This window comes from Mesocricetus auratus, unplaced genomic scaffold (genome assembly GCF_017639785.1).
Source record: "Mesocricetus auratus isolate SY011 unplaced genomic scaffold, BCM_Maur_2.0 Super-Scaffold_4256, whole genome shotgun sequence".
Classification (NCBI taxonomy): Eukaryota; Metazoa; Chordata; class Mammalia; order Rodentia; family Cricetidae; genus Mesocricetus; species Mesocricetus auratus.
The window spans coordinates 60,254,148-60,265,980 of record NW_024429182.1 but is presented as its reverse complement, the minus strand read 5'-3'; the positions used below and the strand labels follow the sequence as shown (position 1 = coordinate 60,265,980).

The 11,833-nt window shown below is 50.8% G+C and overlaps 1 long non-coding RNA gene across 1 annotated transcript; it reads right to left on the bottom strand.

Annotated features, from left to right (window-relative positions):
- Window positions 1-243: 243 nt before the first annotated feature.
- LOC121134525 lies at window positions 244-11,672 on the bottom strand. Its single transcript, XR_005871618.1, has 3 exons — window positions 11,569-11,672; window positions 6,656-6,873; window positions 244-1,166 (listed from the first exon to the last, which is right to left on the bottom strand). It is a non-coding gene; the product is annotated as an uncharacterized LOC121134525 (long non-coding RNA).
- Between the last annotated feature and the right edge of the window lie 161 nt (window positions 11,673-11,833).

Sequence of the window (11,833 nt, the reverse complement as noted above, 5' to 3'; positions counted from 1 at the left end):
TCTCCTGAGATGGATGCCTAGTGGTGCCCTGTGGCATAGGGGACGCTCACAGTGTCTGGACTATGTCCCAGTGTAGGCACCTTGAGCAAACAGCAGGCAGGCCCGATCATGTGCAGCCAGCAGTGGGTACAATGACTGGCTGCCACCATTCCCAGAACCTATTGTAGTCTGAGCAGGCCTTCATAACTGTCCTTGTTATTTTATGATACAATAAATATTAGACCTGAAAGTTGATAAACAAAATAAGATTTTTAGGTTTATTTTTATTATTCTAATTATGTGCATGTGTGTCTGTGTGGTATTATGCACATGAATGCAAATGCCCACAAAGGGCAGATGTGTCAGATCCCCCTGGAGCTGGGGTTATAGGCACCTGATACAGATCTTGGAAACTGAATTCATATCCTCAGGAAGAGCAGTATAAGCTCTTAACCACTGAACCATCTTTCTATCCCATAATTTTTTTTATTTTTATTTTTTACTCTAGCCTGGTTAGCTCACAATTGAGCCTCAGCTGACCTGGTGTCTGGTCAACTGGGTTGCTCCAGAGGGTTTGATCTCACTGGGTCTTCACACAAGAAAACAGTCAGGAAGGTGGTCCGCATACTCCAGATCTTCTGCAGGGTGGTCTGCGGCCCTGCAGGCCTTCTATAGGGTGGTCTGAATCCCTCCAGGCCTTCTGCTGGGTGGTCTTCCTTCCTCCAGGCCTACTATAGGGGCAGAGTCCAAGGACCTGATTAGTTCTGAAGTAAACCTCCTGACACAGTCCTTTTGGGGGTTAGGTTCAAAATGAATTCAGAGTAGACCAGCACCAGTCTGCAGCAGAAAGCAGGAGGGTTGCTTTCCTGGGTCCTCCATGCTCACTTAGTGTTTAGCCAAACACTAGTTTAGAGGGCACTGTGGAGGCCCTTTAAAAGGGAAGATGCAGCAGGACTCAGTCAGCTGTCACCCTGCAGCTGCTGAACACGGCTTGGGCAGGAGACTCCATGGCACGTAAATCAAAAGCAAGGGTCTAGGAAGCCTCTCATTTAGTGTGGCTTATGACAGACAGCCAGGGCCCTCAGGGATTTGGATCCCAGGCAACACCCTGCATGGGTACAGTCATCTTAACCTTGAATGCTCCTCTACTTGCCACTTGCTTCAAGTCCAGGCCATGTGTCCAGAGCCTGTAGGAACAGAGAAAATGAGTGGGAATGTTACCCCAATTCAACCTCAAAGGAGCAGCCAGGGTCAGGGCAGACTTTGGGGGGGGGGACTAAGGCCAACAGATACCCTGCTTGTCCCTGAGACCCTTGCTAGCTCTACAACCTAGAATGTGCCATGTCCTCAGCCTGAGGACAGAACAGGTGTGCAGTACCCAGACAGTCCCAAGTATAGGAGCAGACACCGAGCTTCTCTTTCCGGAGCCCCACAGGGGACATTCCAGTGTACCTGCCAGCAGGTCAGGGTAGAGAAGTTCAGGATGTACCTATGACCTCAACTCACGCCAGTCACACACCAGACTCCTGTTGGGAGACATCATGTCCTAATGGGTGATGGCCTCTGTGCACAGGGCTGGGGCTCTGTGTGTACAGCTAGCTTGTTCATTTCAGTTTCAGTCCTTCCTGGAGCCACACTGAGGCTTCATAGGAAATGCCAGGTCTCTTCCTGGAGCCTGGGAGTAACTTTCAGTGCATCAGTTTACTCATTGCCTTGACAAATTCCTGTCTTAAATTCCTCCAGCACCTAAGGGAGGAACGGTTCGTTTCAGTTACAGTTTGAGGGACACAGTCCATCGTGGCATGGATATAAAGGCAGCAGCAACATGAGGCCACTGGTCACATGGCACTCAGTTGAGAAACAGAGTTGTGCGTGCTAGTGCTCAACCCCCTTTCTCCTTTTTTCTGTAGTCTAGGACCCCAGCTCACTGAACGGTAAAGGTGGGCCCTCTCACCTTAATTGACATAACCTAGATAAGCCCTCACAGTCATGCCCAGAGGCTGGCCTAATCTCATCTCTCACTGGTATCGCTAGAGGATTGTTTCCTACGTGATTCTAGATCCTATCACATTTTGTTGACAATATAAGCCATCACAGAGATTTCAGCCATGAAGCACCCTGTTCCCAGAAGTACAGGCTCAAGCTGATCCTCACTGATGCCCAGTCCTCCTGAACGTTCCTTATATTTCTCTGTTCTCACTGTAAAACTTGTGGCTGTTCTCCTTAAGCATCAAGAAGCCGGAGGATGGAGCTAAGGCATGGCTCCGTATTCAACTCACTAGAGATTAAATCAGTTAACCACTTTGCTGTATTTCTTTTGGGGATGTGTGTGTGTGTGTGTGTGCGTGCGTGTGTGCATGCGTACGTGTGTGCATGTATGTGTACATGTGAAGGTAGAGAAACAAATCTGACTATAACATCATTTTACTTCAAGCATAGAGGGTTGTTTACACAAACAGGACTCTTTAGGGTGAATCTTACACTCAGCAGTCTCTGAGTCACCCCAGGTTGTACTGAGTCATCCGCTGATGGCACATCCTGCTGAGTGTGGCCTACAGGGGGATGTCCTAGGTCCTTCCTGGCTCCAGGTGAAGTCATTTCTAAGGCTCTGGTCTAAAGGACCACACAGACTACTTGGAAACATAGATACTCCAGAAAGATATGCTTGCAGGAAATGTTTTATCCAAAATGCAAAGGAAATGGCAGGCGCAGACGTGGTGTTGAAATGGGAAGCATGACATTTCCCTTTCTCTTCTGAAACATTAAGAGTGACATACGCTCAGTGGGAAAATCACAGGAAAATGTCAGTTAAGTAAAAACTATTTCCCTGATCCTCCTACGCTGAGAGTGGCTGTCCTTTCAAGCCCTGTCACTCCCCCTCCTTCTTTCTCTTTCAGGAGCCAGGGAGCGGTGTGGAGGCTTCAAGCTTCCTTACTTAGTGGCCACCAGGTCTCAGCATGTGACTGAGTTCCCTGAGCTTTGCCCCATTGCAGAAGAGGTGTGAAGAGGCTTAAGGAGTGAACTGCAGTGCGTTGGTATCCACTGCTCAACCCGTTCTGTCCCCACACAGGAGGCATCTTCCCACAGAAGCTGCTGCTTACCCTGAGGCCTTTTGAGTGACCCCCTGGCATTCCACTGCGTGAGCGCAGAGAGTTACATAACCTGACTTCCATGACTGCAAATGTAGATGGCTTTTAGATTTGACTATTATAACAACCCCGTGATAAGTGTGTCCCCTGGTGAACTGTTTATACCAGTCTGCGGCTTTTTCTGTAGACAACCTCCCTCCCATCCAGGGAGTTGTAGGTTACAGGGATGCAGGGACCAAGCCTTCAAACTATGCAGATAATTTGTAGCATATTGTAGCATACTGCATCTACCAGCCCCTCTTCTGTCCAGGGCAGGATGTGCATAAGTGTGTATGTGCCCCACAAATGTTCTTGTGTATGAGCTGTGTACCTGTGTATTGGCTTTTCACAGGAACTCAGCACTGAGAAACAGCTGGGAGAGGCATTAATGCAAAGTAAAGAGGGAGCAGAACTGAGAAGCTCAGACCACCATGAGAATCTAACAGCAGGACAGCCAACACCAGGGGAGGATGGGGAGGGGCACTTGTGCAACCACACGGTCCTCAAGTGAGGCATGCCCAGTGTGGTATTCAGTCCAGGCCCAGGCCTGCTGGAAGAGTGTGGCCTCAGTGCAATGGCACTGGGTTCTGATGCTCTACAGGCTGGGAGGTAGCAGCACAATGGCAGCTGGAAGGCAAGTTCCATTTGAAAGGAAGCTGTACATCTGCACAACACTTGATTAATCCAGTAACCTTAGTGCACAAGTCCATGGCTACTCATGAGATAAGCCATGCTGTTTACTGAGCCATCTGACTTCCTCCTGACAGCCCATCCCCCCCCCAAACTCCTGATGCTTACATTTTCTTATTTATTTATAGGATGCCTTTGTATATTTCTTCTACTTTGGGACAAAACTATTTATTTTAGGAAGCTTAGAGGTCGAGGCAGTATGTGGTGGTTAGATTAACTCAGGCCTTGGCCTCAGCTGTTAGGACAATTTAGTAACTTTGAAGCCACTTTGATCCCTGGGGCCTCAGATTTCTTCACTGCCTCTTTGAGTGCTAGCTTGAGCAGGCATCCGGAGCCAAGAAGGAAGCTGGTACCCTCGGACTGTAGGTAGCAGTGAGATCCACAGGCATCATCTACAGAGGCCAGTCATGAGCAACCTCTATGCTGTTTCACATGGCTCTTAGAATTCTAAGCAAACAACTCAGATGACACGGGAGCTCCTAAAACCCAACCATGTCTCAAAAAACGGGCAAAGGACTTGAGTGGGTGCCGTTTGCTCCACCCAGTGCAGCTTCCTCGTGGTCCCCAAAGCACTTTGGGGCCCAGGAAGTTGGAAACACCCATCAGGAATAGGAGTCACATGGCTTGAGCAGTGGGTACGGTCAGAGCACCCTTCTGTGGGCTCCTTGTCCTGCGCTGGTCCCGAGACCAGACTCTTTCTGCCAGGATTGTGTAGAGGACTCTGTTAGGGGCACTTTCACTTTCTATTCATTCATTTTCATGCCTGTAGTTACAGGAAGGGCACATGTAGGGACAGGGCAATGGGAAGTGCACACTCTTGCTTTACCCATGATGTGTGTGTGTGGGGGGGAGGTGTCAATAATAGCAAGGAGGGGCAAGGAATCGTCCAGCAGGATGAGAAGCACACTCGTCTGGCCCGGGCACTGTGTAGTTTGGTCAGTCCAACACATACTACAGGCTGTAGGTGACACTGGATGTGTCCGTACTGAGCTGGTGGCTTCCTGTGTAGCTCTATCTCTCCCCTGAAAGACCTGCTAGTCCTGCAGAGGCCAGATGGAACAGAGAGCCTGTAAGAGATGCAGAGAGCTGATAGGAGAGCTGGGGGTGGGGTAGGGTAGGGGATAATAGAGGGCGGGGCTTTGGTGGACTCTAAGGAATGGACCCAGAGATAGCAAGGGACAGAGCTCTGGATATCTTGGACATGCTAACCCCGTGGAACTAGCAGGCACCTGGTCCTTCTTTGCCTACCATGTACCAGGCCACCGGCTGTCCCTCCCTGTGTTCTGTCCTAAGAAGGGCTGTACTTTGTCTCTCTGAGTCTCTGTTGGGGAGGGACTGGGGACTGGGACTGAAAGCTGGGTTGACTCCACAATTGCCCATGGGTGCAGCATGCTGTTGGAGAAATGGCCCCCTCTGCCACCCACCCTGAATGTCTGTAACTTTCCACCTGTGGGGACTAGATTCAGTCTACAATTAACTAAAACCCAAATGGCCCTGCATACCTGTGAGGGATTTTTTTAAATTAGATCATTTGATATGGGGAGACCCACTTCTAAACTGGATCTTTGGGGTGGGAAGATTCATCTTTAATCTAGACCACACCTTCTACTGGCAGCCTGTATTCATGGAAGAAGGAAGCTTGCTGTGTCTTTGCTAGCTTGCTCTCCACAGGGTGCCCATTCCTTTAGTGGCATTAGAGCCTACTTCTTCAGGATTCTGTCACATACTGAAGACCAGCTGAGGCATCCAAGTCCAAGGATCGAACAACTACTGTATCCTTGAACCTTCTGTAGGTAGACAGCCACTGTTGGACTACCTGGATTACAGCCTGTAAATTGTTCCTCTACAAAATCCTAATTAAGGCATCATCCCTGGGAGCTGGAGAGATGGCTCAGCTGTTAAGAGCACTGACAGCTCTTCCAAAGGACCTAGGTTCAATTCCCAGCATCCACATGGTGGTTCACACCTGTCTATAACTCCAGTTCTAGTGGGCTCAACACCCTCACGCAGACATACACTCAGGCACATTAAAAAAAAAAAAAAAGACACCATCCCTGGCCCCACATAGTGAGCAGACATGAGATTCATCCAGAGAAAACTTAGGGTTGCCCTCCACAGCCCCTCCCTTACAGAGTAAACTACAGAGACTTCTGAGCTGCCCAAGCTGTTGTTAAATGAGTGAGCTGAAGGTCTAGAGCAAGTTTTCCCCCACAGCTGTCCTGTGACCAGCAAACCAGCACAACAGCCAAGACTACCTCCTCCCACATAAGCTCCTCCATTCCTGTCCAGTTGCTGTGGCCTTGATGAAGTGAGGCTGTCATCCGACAACACAGAGAGGGCTCTTCTGAATCCAGCAATGCTGCTTTCCCTGACAGGTGACACAAACACCCACCATAATCTCTGATTGCTCAGCAACCCATCAGATGGTTCAGAAGAGGGAACACGAATAGGGAGCTCTGCCCGACCTCCACTCTATTCTAGGCAAGAGGTTCCAGAAGAACACTGTCTGTGTTGTGTGCTGAATGCCGGAACACGTGGTCCCCAGTTGATATCGCTATTCTGGGAGGTTCTACAAACCTTAGTAGGTAGACCTATTTGGAGAAACAGGTTGCCCGGGAGCTGTGCCTTTAAAATTATAGCTGGTCCTCTGCCCTTTTTTCAGTCTTGGTTTCATGTCTGCCTTGAGGCAAACAGCCTGCTCCTGTACACACACTCCTACAGACCACAATGGTCTGTCCAGTGCACAGGGCCAAGTGACCATGGACTGAGAAACCATGTCTTAGATTAAGGTCTTCCTCCTTCAACTTGTTCCTTTAGATGTTTTGGTTCATGGTGACACAGGAATAACTAATACAGACCTGCGCCCATCCCTCCATAGGATCCAGGTTCACTGCTTCCTCTGGGAGCACCCCCAAGCTGTCCATTCCATGTTCTTTGGACCCCACCAAGGTGTAGATCCTAGCTCTCAGGACTCCTTTGCATCCTTTATCATCTCCATCGAGCATGTTCCTCACACTGGCTGCCAAGTGATGTTCAATTCCAGCTGCGTCTCCATGTGAGCATCTGTACCACATGGCTGCACAAATCACAATAACACAGGATTGGGGTAAAGTAGGTTAATTTTATTAGGGAGAAATCACTTACATGAGAAACCAATAACCCAGGATCTACATTCTGAGCTTCTGAGCTCAGTTGCCCTCTGAGAGCCGACCGGAACCCAGTGAGAGAGCCTGTCCTTCACCTCAGACCTAAATCTTACATGCTCACTCACAAACCTGTGACCACACCCAAATGGGCGTGGTCAAAATTCAGGTACCTAGTAAGATCTCTCACTACAGTATCAGGCACCTTTGTGAGCCCTGGAGACATATTCCGTCCCTGAAAGACAATTCAGCCCCGAGAACAGTTAAGCAGCAAGTGATAGGCCCTTAAGAATGGCCCAGCCTGTTGCCCTGCCAGCCTGGGGCATGAGTGGTGAAGGGAAGGGAGGTTTTATGATCCAATATTACTTTTTCTCAAAAACCAAAATATGTTAGTTAGTATTTGGTCCCTGTGACAAAAGACCTGAGATAATGAAAGGAGGAAAAGTTTGCTCTGGCGCACAGTTTCAGAAGCTTCAGTCCTTGGTGGGTTAGCACTGTGACTGTGTCAGCTGAGGACATCATAGCTGGTGTATGTGGCAGAGAAACAGACTTACTGTTAAGTTACCAAGAAGCCAAGAGTGAGAGGAAGAGACTAGGGTCCTAATAGCCTTCCTCCAGAAAGGCACAACCCACCATTGTACTTCCAGTAGGCCCCTTCTCCCAAAGATGCTACCGTCTCCCTAGAGCACCAAGCTCAGGACCAAGCCTTCCTCACACAGCCACTGAGGATGCGGTTAAGGCTCAAACTATAGAAGTATGAGAACTCAAAGAGCATAACAAGTTAAGGGGAGAGCTGACAATACCCCCCTGGCCCTCAGCACAGCACCTGCTGCCTCTGTCCACTGCATGCTTGGTGACAGAGCTGCAGAGCCTGGCCACATGGTCTGTGACTCCAGTCTTAGCAGCCAGGATGAGGAGCATGCAGGGTCGAGTCACCCTGTGACTCCAGTTCTCTTGCTATCTGTGGGCACTTTGTTTGTTTGGTTTGGTTTTTTGAGACAAGGTTTCTCTGTGTAACAGCCCTGACTGTCCTGGAATTCACTGTTTAAACCAGGCTGGACTGGAACTCATAGAGATCTGCCTACCTCTGTCTCCCAAGAGCTGGGATTAAAAGTGTGTGTCACTGTAGGAGGAAGTCTGATGCCGCCATTAAACATGTGACTTACTAAGTCTATGCCGCCATTAAACATGTGACTTACTAGAGGCGCATACAGATGAGGTAATAAAAGGGCGGTTTACCACACCGCTAACCACACCCACTTTAGGCAGGACTAAAGACGTATACGTACGTAGGCGGAACTACGTCACTAGCCAAGCCCACTTTTGGGCATGGCTAGGGGCATTATGGGGGGGGGGAAGGCATAAAAGACAGCGCACAGGAAGTCTCGCTCTCTTTTCCTGGAGTTCGGCTTCCGGTCCAGTCGCTAGCTGAGATCTGCTGGGCTTCTCGGGGTTTGGTATCTTGTGAGTAATTTTCTACATTAAATACTTAGCTTCACTTTCAGTAACTGTGTGTCTCGTATGGTTACAGCGTCCGTAAAGCCAACATGTCACCTTTAAATTAATTTCTGTCTCTCTCCCCCTCCACGGATTGTTATTCCTGCTTCTGAGACACACCTTGGTAGGTGTTCTGTGACCCTGTATCTCCTGCTATTTACCGTAGTCCCAGTGCAACACTGAGACAGGAGAATGTCCAGCAGTAAAAGATCAGACAACTACATCTCAGGGGGTCACAAATAGCACATTCGAGAGAACGACTTTTAGACATGTGACCTGGAGATTGAACCATTCATTCATAGGAGTAATTTGAATGGCCACCAAGCTGAGCATAGCAGCATACACCTACAGTCTCAGCACTTAGAGACTGAGGAAGGAGGATCATGAATGTGAAGACAGCTTGGAGCAGGTAACAAAGAAGAGACAGCAAGAAGGGCAGCAGTGGAGGTGGCAAGGAGGTTTGGAGAGTTCCACAGAGTGGCCCAGGGCAGAGAGTGGAAGTTGTGGAGATGACAAAGGTTACAGCAAGGCAAGGCAAGAAACCATGAGCCTCAGTGCCTGGAAGTAAGTGTCACCCCACGGGTCCAAGTACCCCAGGCCACTGGTCCTTATGAGAACTGAGCAGCTAACACTGCCTGCTGCTGCCACTCACTTGTCATGGAAGCCTAGGAAGCCGACGGCTGCCAAGGGTGGCTGGGTCTCAGTGCCCAGAGAGATGAGCCTCCAGCTTGGAACCTGGAGCCACAAGGCTCTGGCTTCTAAAGTCTGGAGCAGGAGGTCCTCGGGCCTTAGGGTTTGATCTGTATGCCTCTGTGTCTACTAGACTTACCTGTGAGTCCTGGGCATTCAAGGGCCTAGGACTGCTGACACCAGAGGGTGCCACCTCAACACCTCACTGTTTACCTCCAGGTACAAGGAAAGGGCCCCAGCAGGCTAAGTGGCAACACAAAGACCCGCTTTGGTGCTCTGGCCCCAGATACTGTGTGAGGGGGCCCTGTCTCATCACTGCCTTTGAACTGCGTCTTGGGCTTCATCCTCTACCACTAAATCTTTTTTGCACAAAAATAATTTGCAAATATCAGCAACCAGTTAGCTCTTTAATGGAGCTTTAATTTTTAAATGAATATTTATGAACTGTTAGGAGCCAAGCTGAGTCAGTGGTGGAGCCCTGGAGCCTGGAAGTCCCTGAGCTGAACTGAGTGGTTAGGCCTGGTTACCCCAGCAGAATCTGGGGGAGGAAGGCAGGAGAGTCACAGCTTCCAGGCCCCAGCCCCCAAGCTTCCCTTTCTCCTCATGCCCCATTCACCCGACTCCTGTCCCTCTCCTGGTTTGTCCTCTTAGCCATGCTCGGCCATATATCTAGACTTGTTCTACACCCCAGTCATCACCACATCCCAGTAGGAGCCAGCAAGGGCCCTGGTCCTTACTTGACAAGTCGTCTCTGCCTCAGATACCCAAGGCTAAGACTTGGGGAGAGAAGGAATGGTCAAAGGAACCTGAAATGTCCCTGCCCAACTGGCTGCCAGTGCTTCCTGGACACTGTGCTCTAGCTGAGTAGGCCCAGCCACTCCAGGCTCTGTCCATGTACCAGAAACCCGGGTGGCCTCATAAAGGTTGAGGAGAAGAGGCTGGTCACAGTGGTCTTAGCCTTGTCTGGGGGACATCCTCATACAACTGGGCCAGGAATTGACTTTAAGGCATTCGATAGAGCCTCCTTACGTCTGGACCTTTGGATAGAAAAACAATGTGTTTGGGCTCAGACCTAGGGTGAGGGTCTGTGGTCTCAGTGGTGGGCCTTGAGTACCTATTCTCCACAGAAAAGCATGAGAAAGGTTTTAGCAGCTTCTCTGGAGGGGCCCAAGGTGAAAGCCACTAAGAGATGAGCTGCCGTGGTCCATGGTAAGGCTGGGCCTTGAGTGTGGCACAGCGCCCCGTCCCCACCCAGCCTATGAGCGAACATCAAGTCCCTCTCAACACTGCCACCCCCACCCCCATGCCAGGCCCATGGGAAGAGGGGCACTCAAAAGTGCTTTTAGGTAAGGTCCAATCAGCTCTGGAGCCAGCAGCAATAGACGTCAGGCCAAGGGTGAGAGGGAAACTTGGTTTACTTCTCTAGGTCCAGCAGGGTCAGGGTAAAGGTGGGCAGGACTGAGTGCAGAGGAGGCCTCAAGTGGATCATTCTGGAAGAAGAGGGTGGCTAGACTAAGGGATTGCAATGGGCTGTCAGCTCCCTGCTGACTCACTGAGGGAGAGACAGAGGAAGTGTGGGCAGGGGGAGGAGCTGGCGGAGGAGGAGGTGGAGGAGGAGGAGGAGGTGGAGGAGGAGGAGGAGGAGGAGGAGGAGGAAGATAGGAGCTGGCCAGGGATAGGGGAAGAAAAGAGAAGAGGAGGAGGGAGACTGGGTCTCCAACTGACCCTCTGAGTGCAGCCATCCAGGTTGTTTCCCAGGGGTTCTGGGTATTTGGGGTGGAAAATAGACAAGAGATGAGGAGGCTCTCTGGGGAGAGGGACACTTGGGCTACTCAGGAGCACAGCCTGGCCTTGGCAGCTCACTGTGGAAATCCCCCAGGCTACACCTCTTAAAAGACGCCCCTGAGCTTGGAACCAGGGGCCAGGGAGACCTACTCTAGTGTTTCTCTAGTGTTCTATGCCAGAGTGACAGGCAAGCCCAGGGCCTAGACTCTAGGATCCTCCTAGTAGTATGGGGCTGCATCCAGGCCTGGAATCCAGCCCCTACCCTATCCTGAGTGCTGGTGGTCAGAGTGGTCCTCAGAGTGGCCCAACGCATGACTCAGACCATCAAGGCTCAGGGATAACCGCCACAGGGCACTGAGGGACGGTGCAGGTACAGGCTTAGGCCTGCGCTTCTGGGTGCCTTGGGCAGGGACTGGATGTAGCATTAGCCTGGGCCACTGGGTTCTACCCTCTGACAGCCTTCCCTGCGGGAGATTTGAGAGGCAGAGGCTTAGTGTAAGCAGCCTTGGTGAGGGCCAGCCCTGCACTCCTCCCGTCTCCTCCCTCCCCTCCCCCACCTGCCTTCTCCCCTCCTCCCTTCTGAATCAACATTTCCATCTCTTCCCCTGGAAGGCCCAGGCACTGCAGGGTTTGTAGGTTCCTGTTCTTACACAAACCTCAGACAAGAAGCACATTTCCAGTTTTCTCTCCAAGGCCAGCCTCAGGCCCCACAGCAACCGTCTCCTTGGCCTCCTACACACCAGAGGCCAGGGGCCAGAACCTGGTGAGGCTGCCTGGCAGGCAGCTGGAAAAGCCGGTTTGGGCCTGTGTGAACAGGTGGCCCTAGTCCTGCTTTCAGGAATGTAGCCTGGGGAAGCTGTCGTTCCCAAGAGCCCTCTTCCCAATCTGGGGAAGTTGGGGAAGCCCACCTGGCACCCGTCC